This window comes from Pongo abelii, chromosome 8 (assembly GCF_028885655.2).
Source record: "Pongo abelii isolate AG06213 chromosome 8, NHGRI_mPonAbe1-v2.0_pri, whole genome shotgun sequence".
NCBI lineage: Eukaryota > Metazoa > Chordata > Mammalia > Primates > Hominidae > Pongo > Pongo abelii.
The window spans coordinates 49,901,795-49,916,079 of NC_071993.2; the positions used below are offsets into that span (position 1 = coordinate 49,901,795).

General features: G+C 43.0%; 1 pseudogene; it reads right to left on the bottom strand.

The window, feature by feature from the left end:
* Window positions 1–11,817: 11,817 nt before the first annotated feature.
* On the bottom strand, window positions 11,818–13,247 carry LOC100938122 (heterogeneous nuclear ribonucleoprotein A3-like; annotated as a pseudogene).
* Between the last annotated feature and the right edge of the window lie 1,038 nt (window positions 13,248–14,285).

Consider the following 14,285-nt stretch of genomic DNA (forward strand, 5'->3'; position numbering starts at 1 on the left):
GACCTCCTAGGTCACTCGCAGTCATAGCCAAAGTCACGTTTTGCCCTCATCTACTCCCCTCCCCCTACTCCATGGGGCACACTGGCCTCCTGCCTCCTTGGCCATGCGAGGCACTGGCTCACCTGCCTGGACGCCTTTGCACACCTGTCCACAGGATGGCGCCATCACCTCCTCCAGGTCTTTGCCCAAAAGTCACCTTCTTGGGGACTTGTTCTTTACCATTTGATTATTTAAAATTACAGCAGATTCCTAGAACCAACCATCCCTTTTGCTCTCTCTCTTTTTTTTTTTTTTTTTTTGCCCTTCTCACCATTGGGCATGCTCTTTACTGATTGTGTATTTCTCCCAACTACTGTGTAACCCTTAGAAAACAGATTTTTTTCTTTACAACTTTTATTTTCAGCTCAAGGGGCACAAGTGCAGCTTTTTTTACATGGGTAAATTGTGTGTTGTGGGGGTTTGACGTACAGATTACTTTGTCTATAATAAGGAATAAGCACAATACCCCATGGGTAGTTTTTAATCCTCATGCTCCATCTTCTGCCCTCAGGTAGGCACGGCAGTCCTTGTTCCCTTCGTGTCTACGCATATGCAGTGATCAGCTCCCACGTCCATATGAGATCATGGAGGACAGGTGTCTGTCTGGTTTGTTACCTTCCCAGCACCTGGGCAAGAGTGTGCATGAACTAATGTGGAATACATACATTCTAAGGAATAAATGAACATTATATCCTCATATTATATGAAGAATATCATTTGAAGTATTTCTCCTTCTGTAACATCTCTCTAAGTAAAAATTAAATTTCTCTAGTAGAATAACTTTAAAACAACCCAAAACTTCATTTATCCATAGATATATATTTAAGACATCTTTTTACTTTTTTGTAAAAGTTTTGAAAAACTTTTTCTTTCAGGCAATAAAAGTAATTCAGAATCATTGTAAAGAGTTTTTAGAAAGTACTGTTCTTTTTAAAATTAGTAATTAGTAATAATGCCAGAGTTAACCACTGTTAGCACTTTGCTATATTTCCTTTTATATTTCTATCTATGCGTGCACATTTGCATAGACACACACACATGCTTCTATAAATACTTAATCATATTTGTCTACACACATATGTATATATATATATATTTAGGTTGGAATTGTACTATGTTTACTTTTATCATGTACTATGCCAAGAACATATTATGTATTGTTCATTGCTGGTCTTTCTGGAACACTATGTTCAGAGATATATTATCATTTCACCACATATAATCTATCATAATTTAACAATATACTATTGTGGATAATAAGTGTTTTCATTTTCATTATCTATTGAGTTTATTGGTCTTTAACGGCTCTCACTTTTATCTATTCTAATTCCTTTAGCTTATTTTGCTTGTATATTTTACCTCTCAATAACCTTCAAAGTTTAGTCTTTTGTCCTTATGTTCTTTCAAAATGGCATTTTCTTGACTCTCAGTGGTTTCGTTCCATGGCCTGTTTACCTTTAGTTCCTTGATTCTATCTGTCTCACCTTCTTTGTATTTTCTAGAGTAAATCTCATTTCCGGGATGTGTTTCCTGGCAGGCTTTCACTGTGGTGAAGTGGGAACAGCGTGACCCCACAGCCCACTTCCTACTCTGTCAGAACCTCCTCCTCAAAGAGCACGCTCAGGACCTGGGGTTCTTCCCCCTGTGGCTGGCGAGGTCACAGTGCCCTCTGGAATCATATTCCCAGCCATCCCTTGCTGAGAGAGGAACATTCTATGTTCTAGAGTCTCTAACATGTGCGGCCCCTGATGAGGAGCAAGAATGCCCCCTCTCACTCAGCCTTGTCAGGGCCAAGTGAAAGAAGCCTGGGCAGGCCTGGGGAAGCTGCCCAAGGAGCCTCAGTAGTCAATGCTGGCATCGTTTCTCCCTCAGCCCCTGTGTTTGTCACTTTGAAGCTTTCTACTGGTTTCCTTTGAGTCCCCTAAGCTCCCCAGTCAGATCAAGGAAGAGCTGGTTGTTGCTTTCACAGACTTCAGGGGCAAGCAGATCTGAGTACCTCGGGGGTCAAACAGACCTGCCCCAACCACAGCGTTGAAGAGGAGATCCATTTCCTAAAAATGGGAGGAGACGGCTATTGGTGGGATGCTCTATTCCCATCTGTCTCCACTGCATGTCTACAGAATGGCTCCCTGTAGTCTGGGAGTAGCGTTCCCTGGCTTCTCTGAGCTTCCTGCGGTCCACGAAAGGCTGTTTCCCTTGACAGAAGCCTTTCCTCTTCTTCCATATCTGGTTGACTGCATGTCCTTTGGAGCCAGACCTCTGGACTGAGGACTTGAATCTCTGATTGATCCGCCCACTACTCAGCTCCATGGCCTCAGTGGTGTCCACGAGACTCTTGACATGGGACCTATTCACAAGGGAAGGCACCTCCCCACAGATGCACCTGAAAGCCGTGGACCCTGTGATTCTCAGGAATTCGGCTGACTGATGGAGCAATCCTTCCCATGCGGGTGGAAGTGGAGGACTCCCCTTGACCCAGACACACAGGTACTCCGTGAGTTTCTTGACGGTGCCAGTTCCTCTGAAGTATGGATTTTACTCCTTGGTGTTGTCTGATTAGATAAACTCTCCAAGATAAAGATCCGGATATATTGGCAAGGGACCTGGCTTTTAGAAGACACATATTCCTCAGATTTAAAGTTGTAGGCCCTCTTTTCTCTCCAGGTATGTGAAGAAAATACCTTTGGCAAAGGTCTTGGTGGGCTGGCGCCTGTATCTGCTTAGCTTCTGGAAGAACTGGCTCGTGCACTGAGAATCTGCATCTTCTATATCTGGCTAGAAGTCTCATTAGATGTACTATCTACAGTCTGGCCAGGGTGCATTCCATCTACTTGGCTTCTGGGTCCCATTACAATCCAACTTTAACTTTGATTCTCTGCCCCAGGAGAGAGATGGTTATCTGAGAAGACCCATCACTAGGCCCAGCCTTGGGCTCCTGGGCCCACCTGCAGCCAGTGGGCCATCCTCTGGGTGGTTTGCAGCCACAGTTGGGAGTAAGGTTGAGTTCAAGGGTTTGCTAGTTTGTAAGTGAATTTTATTGCTGTAACATCATTCTCACTCACTTGCCCTCTGACATGCTTTCTTGGGCAGGAGGGAAGGTCAGGGTGACTCAGTGGTGCAGAAATTATCTTGATTCCTGGGCACCCCCAGGACCCCACGTGGGCCTCTGGTCCAAGGAAAGCAACAACACTCACGTTAGGGCCCTGAATACTCAAGTCCAGCCTCTGCCTTTTTGTAAATAGTAAATCCACCCGAGGTTGTGTACATCCCAAAGGGGAAATGTGCCTTTTCCACCCTGTTACACAGCGTGGAGGTGCATTTACAACTTGAATGTGAGAAACTCACCCCCAGCTGGACACCAAGGCCAAAGGGCCTTCTTACTGTCAGGCTTCTCTGCTGCAGGCCTGATGTGCATGGCAGACTCACACCTCTGACGATCTCAGCCAGACGAGACAAGGGCCATTAAGGTGGGAATTCAATTTCTGGACTTCAGTTATACCATGAAATGTTATGTGGCTATTCAAAAAGCATGCTTTTGGGGTTATTTTAAGACATGGGAAGATGTTCTTAGTACACTACAAAGTTGAAGAAAAGGACAGGGCCCTCAGCTGCTTCCTCAGTAAGACCCCCGTTTTGTTATCTGTATATATAGCCATATCAAAATGCTGATGATAGATATTTTTGGGTGACTTCATTATAGGTACTTTCTAATATTTTTCAAATGTCTACAGTGTATGTGAATTATTTTGTAATGAGAAAAGACACTTTGTTGAATTAGTATAAGTTTTTTTAAAAAAACTGTATTAAAATTATGAGTTTCATAATTTATAATGAACCCCCACCCACGGACCCATCACCCATTCTCAAAAATTACCCCAACTATGGGCTAATCTTATTTCATCTATGCCACCATCTACTTCTCTCTTGCCCATATTACTATTTTTTAATTAACAGACAATTTTTGAGAGCAGTTTTTGGCTTAAAAAAGTGGAGCAGACACAATGGAGAGTTCCCACGTGCTCTCCTCTGACCCCAGTTTCCCTATTACTAACATATTGCATTAATGTGGAACGTTTGTACAATGGATGAACCAATACTGATGAATTCTTATTAATTAAAGTCCCTAGGTTACTGTAGGGTTCACTCCTTGTTTTGTATAGTTCCATGAACACAGGTTTTTAGTTTTTTTTATTCCACAACTTATCAAGTGGATTATTCCCAAGACTACAAATGTCTGAACCAACTTAATCATTTGAAGTATCTAAATTGCGTTCCAACTACAATCCAGGAAGAAGTGAGGTGATGAGGAAGCCCTTTAGAAACATCTGAAAAGCACAAAGTTGAGAACACAGCAGCCACACTGAAATCTCCATCCCTAGTATATGAGTATAAAGCAACGGCAGTGTGGGTTGCTGGTGCTGATGTGTGGGGGCTGAGGTGTGGGGCTGTGCCTGCTGCCTGGGGAAGGTGAGCCTCACTCCTCCGGGAACAGTAACTTTAACTGGAGCACAGTTGTTGAGGCAGTGGGAGTGGGAAGGAGCGTGCAGAATGTTCCCCAAGACTGATTGGAGCCAGAACCTACAAAGGGGATTAAAAAAAATTAAAAAGTAATCCTGGCAGCCTAATGAAACAGAGACTTTCTCAGCAGTGGAATGGGGGAGCAATGCCCAGCCATGATGTAACCACGGCCGTCCAGGCAGCTCTTTCCAGACACCTGCCAGACGCTAATTAGTCCAGGCCTCCAGAGCAGGGATCCGGGCAGGAGCAGAGGGAGCAGAGGTCATTTTTCCCAGGACATTTGCAACCTGTCAGAGTTTAATGCCCTCTCCCCACAACCAGTCTACAGAAGAGTTTTGGTTTCTATATGCAGAAGGGGACAAAAATTGTCATAGCCAGCTGACTCAGCCCCTAAATTAATCATGCCAGTTGTGGTAGAGACCACATTGACTGTTTGCTCTTCAACGATCTCACTGATAAGCACTTCCTGCATGGGGCCAGGCTTCGGGGAGGCACTGGTGGCAAGATAGGGCAGGGTCTGCAGGGGCACTGACCTTCCACTGCAGGACACTAAGCCCCCGAAGACAGTGGGGACTGCTCTTTATTTGCTTATTTCCAGGGGTCCCACCAGCCTTCACTTTGCCCTGTGTAGCCAAAGGGCCATGTCCATGCACAGACACATGTCATCTGGGTTTCCTGAGAGTGGAGGAGACCAAAACTGAATTCTGAGTTTCCAAGTTTCCAAATATTCAGCCTGTCATGATGGTGTGGGCAAGCCCTCCTGTGTGGATGAGTCACAGAGAGCCGGACCCTGCTTCCTTCCACCTTCTTTTGGGATGTCAGTCACTTCTCATCAGTGGGCCTCACCCCTTCCCAGCCAGGAGCACCAAACTCAACCCAGGACCATTCAGATTCTTAGGCTACTTTAGAGAATCTGTACAGACCTATATAGAAAAGCAATTAGGCAACTTTAAAAAGAAAACTAGGAGAAGGGACTAGCTCTACCTGATTCCAAAATGTATTTTAGGTTTCCATGGAAAATGGCACCTGGTAAGAATTCCACATACAACCTCCTCTCCCTTTCCATGAAAAGACCCAGGAAGAAACAGAAACGCTTGGATACTAACAGATTCTTACTGCATGTGTATTGCGTACCAGGTATCATGCTGGGTACTTCCAGCAGCTCATCAAGGTTGGCGGAGTAACTGACCCCACTTACAGAGGACACCCTCCCGCCCAGGCATGCACAACCCCACAGACTCAGCCAGCAAAGGGCACGATGGGTGTCATGTCTAGCCCTTCCTGGACCCCAGGGCTGTGCTCCTACTGAGGCCACTCACCTGGTCTTCAGAATCTTGGGGGAATTTCCACAACATGGGAACCTAAGGGGCTGAATCAAGAATCATGTGCAGAAGCTGGCACTGTCTGAGCCTGGGACAGATGCGGAGGGAAAATGGCTTGGGGCCTGTGGTCATCTCTCCCCTCACAGGCCCATGTGGTTGGCTCTCAGGCCACTGAGCAGTCTTAGGTCTGAGCTGTGGTTACTTTTTGGAGGTTTCATAGAAAGGCTTTGATAGCTGACCTCAATCATTCTCTCCAAGCCCAAGATGGAGCAAATCCATCAGCCTAGTTCAAAGGCCAGTACCTTCCTCTGTCATGGCTCAAAACCCAGGCCACGACCAAGCCCTGCTGTGCCTGGCAAGGGAACGACTCTTGGCGTTGACCCGATAACTGCTCCCTGTACTGTTTCCCTGACCTCTTTCCTCCCCCCGATTTCCCCATAAACCTTCTCTTTCTAAATCTGTTCAGGGGAGCCAGAGAGTAGCGGAGGAGAGGTAGTAGCGCTATCTCCCAATTCTTCCCTTGCAGTCAGCCCCTGCGATGTCTTCTCTACATAGTAGCTATGGTGAGACTTTTAAAACATACATTCAGCCCTGCGCCTCCTCTGCTGGTGCTCTTAAATAGCCCCATGGCTTCTCGTGTTGGAAAAGCCTCTCCTCCCTACCCATTCCACTCCTGACTCTGGAGGCCTTGCTCTTCCTGCAAATACCAGATGAACTCTGGCCTCAGGGCCTTTGTGTGTGCTGGGCCCCCCTCCTAGGATGCACTTTGGCCAAATGTGCTCATGCTCTGCTGTGTCCACTGTTGGCTTGGACAAGGATGAGTTCTCTTTGTCTTTTACCAAATGAGGACCTCGATTTCTGAAATACTGGTAATGTAAAAAAAGAGTTCTGGCTTGAACTTGAGAAGTTGGTTTTGTCTGACCTTATGAAATCTCTTGAGAATACAGAAGGGTGATTCAATGAAGGGGAAGTGAACTGATCTTCCCTCTCTTAAGTGATCCACCAAGGAGAGGAAGGGAATCCAGAACTTTCAGGAGCAAAGTCATATGTTGGAAAGGTGTCCATCATATATTCACTCAATAGACACCTACTGAGCACAGAGCTCGTGAGTTAGGAGGTGGGGACCCCACCCCGAATCAGAGAGCAGTCCCTCTGTCAACGAGCTGATGGCTGGCCTAACTGAAGAGACAAATATTAAGTGACTATACAAATAATTATAAAATCCTAAGTATCATAAGTGCAGCGAAGGTGACATGGGCAGTTTTAGGTCTGTCTGGGAGGCCAGGAAGGGCTTCCCCAGAAAAGGGACATTCGTTGTAGAATATGAAGGATAAGTTGGAGAGGTGCTGAGCAGCACCGCGAGATCCATGGCTTCCACCCTTCGGTGCACACTAGTAACATTCAGTGAAACAGAAAACACCAGGAGACAGGAAGGCCAGGTGTGGGTAGATGGGGAAAAGAACAAGTTCTGTTTGGGACTTTACTGTGAGGTTCATTGAGCCAGAGAAGAGCCAATATTAAGTATACAATTGGATATTACTAGATATACCAAGGACAATATGCAGACAAAAGCTTGGAAATGTGAGGAGTGGTCTGGCTCAAGGTACATGTTTGCGAGTCACTACCAAGCTGTGCAGTAACCGAAGGCCTGGGTGCACACGAGTTCTTCTGAGGACAGAGTGCAGATGGCACAGAGAAGGGGGCCTGGGGGCCGCCTTGAGGAGCTCTAACATTCCAACTGTACGTAAATAAGGATGAGCTTGCCAAGAAAGCAGAGACATTTCCTGATCAGCAGGAGGAAAAGCAGGAGAGTGTGCTTTGAATGAAGTCGAGGGAGGACCCTTTGGACTATTGGTGTGACATTTTTGTAAGTCTAAAATTATTTTAAAACAAACAGTAAAAATCAGTTTATTAGGGCTTATTAGGATGGAGGAGGGCCCAGCTTCTCCATGGTGGATAACTGCTTCCCATCAATAGGGACTTTCCTTGGTAGGGGTCCTCATCTTCGTCCATATCCTCTTCAAAGAGCCACTTTAACTCCTCAAAGCTTCTTCCTCTTTATGCCCGTACACTTATCTCTTCATCTAAACCAGTGTCGTTCCAGGACGTAAACTGTGAAAAAGGGGTAGATCATTTACTTTTCAACCCTTTATAGTTAAAGAAATTCTACTGGCTTTTAAATGTATGCTACATTTTAATATATCCCCACTTATTTATTAAACAAACATATACATACATTTAATTGAGGACACTGGAGAAATTACTACCAATTTGTACCAGTCAGGATAGGCCAGGTTTGATGATAACAAACAAGCCCCAAGTCCTGGGGGCTAAAAGAACAAAGGTTTGCTTCTTGCTCAAGTGCTCCATCTACTGTGGGTTGTGGGAGAGCTTGGCTTGTGTTTATCACTCTAAGACCGCTCCATCTTGACACTTACTTCCATGATTGCTGCGGTGGGGAAGGCATGGCTCAGTCAGGCACTGCAGCTGGGTGCTTCAGCCTGGGAGCTACACACATCGTTTCTGCTCACCCTTCATTAGCTGCAGGCAGGCACTGGTTGTGCCTGACTTCAACGGAGTGTGGAAGTATCCTTCCTGTGTACATGAAATAGAAGAAATCCAGAACCAGTCCATGCAATGTAAGGTTCTACCACGAGCAATAAAAGTCAGTAAAATCACAACATTGTGGCAGAAACAGCTAATTGCTTAGTCAATGTTCATTCTTCTCTACTTCCTAAGAGCACCCTTGTATGTCAATACCTACTGAAAAGTATCTAACTCTACAGATACCCTAATAGCTAAGCGGGGGGACATATGACCCAATTTTGGGTTTTTGGATGGAATCAGAAGTCACTAGGGGTGGGGCTTAAAGGAAAAAAGTCTTTTTGGTGATCTGACAATGCTGGCTTGTGCCTTTGGCCTCTGTCCTTCCTCTGCCGTCCATCTTCTTCCTCCCATCTTGGACTCTGGAAACGGTGGGAGCACAGCAGCCATCCTGTGATCCCAGCACAGGAGCCTCACTCTGAGGACGGCGGGGCAGGACTACTCATGGGTCCTGGTCTTGGTGAGGGTGTTGAACCTCTAGATCAGCCATGGGCTGCTTCCCCCACATTGCTGCAGACAAATAAGCCAGCACTGTTAGGTTCTCTGTTACTTGCAGACAAACCCAATCTAAATGATGCAAATAAAATATTTTTATTACCACATACCAGAAATAATGATGTATTCATACAGTATAATTCTGGGCATTTTAGAAATATTTACAAAAATTGCCATATTAACATCACCTTTCAGGTAGTTAAATGGCATATAACTTTCTATAACGAATTTAGAACAATTTTTCTACAGGAAAACGGACGGAAAATAAAATATTATCTACATGTAAGACCCACTTTGAGGAATAAGTTGTATGCTTTGAACTTCTTGTAAAACTAATCAATCTAGCCTAATAATTTAAGACATTAAAGTTAGTTATTCAAACATTGATAGTGATAAATATAGCAGTAGTATCCATTCCTTCTCCAAGTAATCAAGACATTCTGGTTTATTGATGTAAATTATTTTTTAAACATGCAGTTCATTTAACAATACATGTGTTGACAGCTGCACCTTCAAAAAAACTTACAAAACCAGGGAACACAACATTAACTTGTTACTAAACTGAAAGAAACTTAGCTGAGATAGTGTTTTGGAAATCATGAGGGACATGGCCTGCTCTTTGAAATGAAAACAAAAGCATTTATTGGGGCGTAAAACTAAATTCATTATTTGGCAAATTTCTTGCTCAGATACCATGTCCACATGCATCTCTGTCCCAGGAATTCTGTTTTGTTGTGAATTATATAGAACTTATTTTAATGTGTTTGCTTTACTTAAAAAAAGGAATGAATTATAGTAATCTTTTCATCATGCTTGCCTCACCGGAGAGGAGCTCTTAGCAGAGCTGTTCTAGCTATAAGAGCCCCACAGCAATCCTTCCGCCTTTCTGAAATGCCCATGCAGGATGTTGAGGGCCTCTGGCCAGCGTTTTCTTTTCTTTTCTTCTTCTTTTTTAAAATCTCCCCCATTCATTTAAACTTTATTTATATGAATAAAAGAACTTGAGACAATTTAGCTCAATTTTAATGTTTCCCAAGCATTATTTTGACCAGGTACCCAGGTTTAAGTTATGAACATTGACAGTGTCCATTATATAACCACACTTGAAGTTATTAAGGACTTAACCATTTTCTAATATTAGCCTATTTTCTACACTGCTTTTCACATATATGGCCATTAAAAATGGAATGTCTGTTACATTTATTGGCTTGTAAGTGTTTCTGGAAAACTGCAGTATGTGTGAAGGCCAATTTCCATGCTGGCATTGCATGCATCCAAATATTAATGCACAGAGGCATAGAATTAGAGCAACAAGAGAGCATATTCAAACACTAGCAAGCCCCATTCCCCTTTTTATTGCTTGTTTGCTTAGTACTTCTTAAAACAAAAAGAAAGACTTGAATTCAACATTCAACTACCAAAGAAGGAGTAACAGCAGGACACATACTCAGGACTACTAGCTGATGCAAAACAGTAGACATTGGTATATATCCATATATATATATATATATATATACGTATATACCTATATATATGTATATACCTATAGATATACCTATATATACACACACACATATATATACCTGTATGTATATATATATATATATATATATATATATATAAAATGTCTCTATATATAGACATTGGTGTGTGTGTGTATATATATATATATATACACACAACCTTATTATCTAAAACTCTTCTCAACCAGGGCCTTCCCAACAAATTGGTAACAACATGATTTATGTTGAAATATACACAAGAAATAAGAGTGTGTTCTTTGTCTTTGGGAATTTAATAACTCAGACTATCCAAATTTGAATTCAGGTCTGTAGGAAGTGAAAAGCCTATACTAAGCAACTGTGCTACGTTTCTGCTGCAGTTAGGTTATTTTGGACAATTATACCTAAACTATCCTTGGTTTCATCCAGCAAAATGTATACAGTACAAACAGGAAAGCATGCCAGCCAGCTAGGGGTTTAATAATGCATTTTTATTCTCTTGCTCTGAAAACTTGTATCAAAAAATGTAAACTAATGCAAATAACTCAAGATTTATGGGCCTCTTGTGCTTTAAAAAAGAAAAAAAAGGTACCCACTAATTTGCTCAGATATAGCAGGCTTAATGGTTCTATATTTTGAAAAGTTTTTAAGAATGGTTTCTAATGTAGGAGAGGGAAAACATCCACTATCCCTTTTCAGAATTTAAATGGAGGGCAGTAAACATTCTTTACACCCAAAACCTATGGCAGCAGTTCAAATTTGACCAAGGTAAATGTAGAATGGAGATGTTCTAAACACAGCTAGGACTCAGCAAGTCTAACACACTAAAATCATGTGATTACATTTTGAAAGAAAATGCACAAAAACCAAATAGAAATTTTGAGACTTTTTTATTTGAAGGTAATCTTAATGCTATTAAATTCACAAATGCTAATTTAAATACCCAATCCTATTTACCTAAAACACACATTGCAAACACACAAATTATCTGTTCTCTCCACATGTCAGCGCCCATTCATATCATGGCTTGGAAATGGGGAGAATAGATTCCCCTTAAACTGCAAGTCAGCACGTGTTTCTTTACAGTTAACTTTAGCAAAATTTATACAAAATAGTAATTAGCAATGATCGTCTTTACTTGTTAACTCACAAGGAAACACCTTCAAAACTGCATTTTGTTAAAGTTTCTGTACTAAAATGTAGAAAAACTGAACTACACGGATATTGAAAAGTTAAAAATTCCTTAATTTTTTATTCCTGGTACCACTACCACAATTTACAGGGCAATATACCTGATGTAATGAAAAGAAGAAAAAGAAAAAGAAAAAGCTACAACAGATAAAAGACCTGAGGAATGTACATCTAATTGACACTACATTGCATTAATCGATAGCTGCACTTTTTGCAAACTGTGGCTATGACAGTCCTGAACAAGAAGGGTTTCCTGTTTAAGCTGCAGTAACTTGTCTGATTATGGATCATCGTTCCTTCTGTGACAGATTTTTACAGTTCCTCTAATGCACTTGGGACGACTGTCTCAAAGTAACCTGCAGCTTTCCTGACAACTCCTCGCTCTCTCTCCTGCTAAGAACTGTAGCCCTTTTCTGCTGCTTTTAGAACATTCTGCTACCATATCCACTACTTCCACCACCAGATCCATAACCACCACCATAGGGACTGCCCGAGCTTCTTCCACCAAAACTGCCCCCTTTCATGGGTCCATAATTTGATTGCTGTTGTCCACTGTAATTTCCAAAATCACTATAGTTCCCACCACCACCATAGTTACTACCGTCAAAATTTCCTCCTTCATTGTAACCATCATATCCTCCACCACCGCCACCATATCCACCACCTTGGTTTCCATGTCCTGGTCCACCACCACCATACCCGCCTCGACTACTATAACCAGGACCACTGCTGTAGTTGCCATCATCACCTCCTAATCCATTATACCCACATCACCTCCTCCATAACTACCTCTGCTGCCACCACCTCCACCACCACAGCCTCCTCTTCCACCAAAGTTTCCACCATGGCCAAAATTACCTCCACCACCTCCAAAGTTTCCTCTGCGACCCATAAAATTGCCAGATCCACCTCCATGACCCCTCTGTGATCCAGCAGACTGCATCACTTGTTTAGCAAGGGCCTTTTTCACTTCACAATTATGCCCATTAATAGTGTGGTATTTCTGAACAACAATTTTATCAACTGTATCATGATCATCAAAAGTTACAGAAGCAAATCCTCTCTTTTTCCCACTCTGCCTGTCTTCCATAACTTCTATGGTTTCAATCTTGCCATACTTTTCAAAGTAGTCTCTCAAATTATATTCTTCTGTATCTTCTTTAATACCGCCAACAAAAATTTTCTTCACTGTTAGATGGGCACCAGGTGTCACAGAATCCTCTCTAGAAACAGCTCTCTTTGGTTCCACTACACGCCCATCAACCTTGTATGGTCGAGCACACATTGCTGCATCCACCTCTGTAACACAAGAATAAGTCACAAAATCAAAGCCCCTGGAACGTTTTGTTTGGGGGTCCCTCATTACCACACAATCTGTGAGTGTGCCCCATTTCTCAAAATGTTCTCTTAAACTATCATCTGTAGTTTCAAAGCTCAGACCACCAATAAACAGTTTTCTCAACTGCTCTGTTTCCTTTGGATCATGGACCTCCTCTCCCCGGCGGCGATGGTGACTGCCAGAGTCGGGCTGGGGGCCACCAGGCCGCGATTTTACCTCCATTTTGAGACAGGACTCACCTCTTCCAACTCGAGATCAATATGGGACCAAGAGGAAGGTGGCCAGCGTTTTCATTTAGGCAACTCTGCCTGGATCAGCACACTTTCCCTCTGCAGTTCAGGACTTACTCTGAACTTAATTGATAACTTGCTGTGACTTCAGGAAAAACCACACTGTCTTGCAGTATCTCAGTTGAGCCACTGACATGGACCTGAAAATGGCTTTTTAAATGGTTAGATGAGGCCAGAATGTACTTTTAGATCAAAAGTGAAGTAAGGAGGAGTCAGGAAAGATGAGAGTTGCTGGTAATTTTGGTGCTCTAGATGCCCTAGACCTTGGGATGGGGGGATGGTCAGGGATGCTGGTTGGAAAACATTTTTTCCTGAGCTGTGGATATTTCAATATTTCTCACTCCACATTTCTACCACTTTTGGTTGTTCTTTGAACATTTTTTGCATATTTTACTTGCATGCAAATATTCTCCCCAAATCCACTGTTTCAGTGCTAAGCAGCCCAGCTCCAGTCCTGTCTTCTCTGGGAGCTTTTCAAATCTCACCATCTTCCTCTGAGATACCATAGCTTTCTGTCTGTGTTTGACTCTGCCATGTCTTGAGCCTGCCCTCTCACTGGTCTGCCAGCTCTTAGAAGGCTTGCATCATTATTCTTCTCTGACTGTCCCAGGTGTTTGGCACACAGTGGATGAACCTAGAAGGAGCTTCATGTGTGCTTGAACAGAATGAAAGGACAGCTGTGATTTTCTCCTGTGCAGCTGATGCCTTCTCTGTCCCATCCAGAAGCAGGATTGCATTGAGATCCCTGGAGTTGTCTGTGGCCCTTGTAAAATTAAACGCCAAGAGAACCTTGGTTAACAGAAGAAATGGAGAAGGACCAACTTCTAGTTTTCTGTGCCAGAGGTCAGGGCATTGCTTCTTCTCTGTGAATTGCTCTGACTTGCTGAATTGAAACTTTCTTTACTTTTGGGCAGATAAGAGTAATTTGGGGGCAGATAAGAGCTTCTGGGAAGTTGTCATTGCAAATGGCTTGGCAGTGATGCTG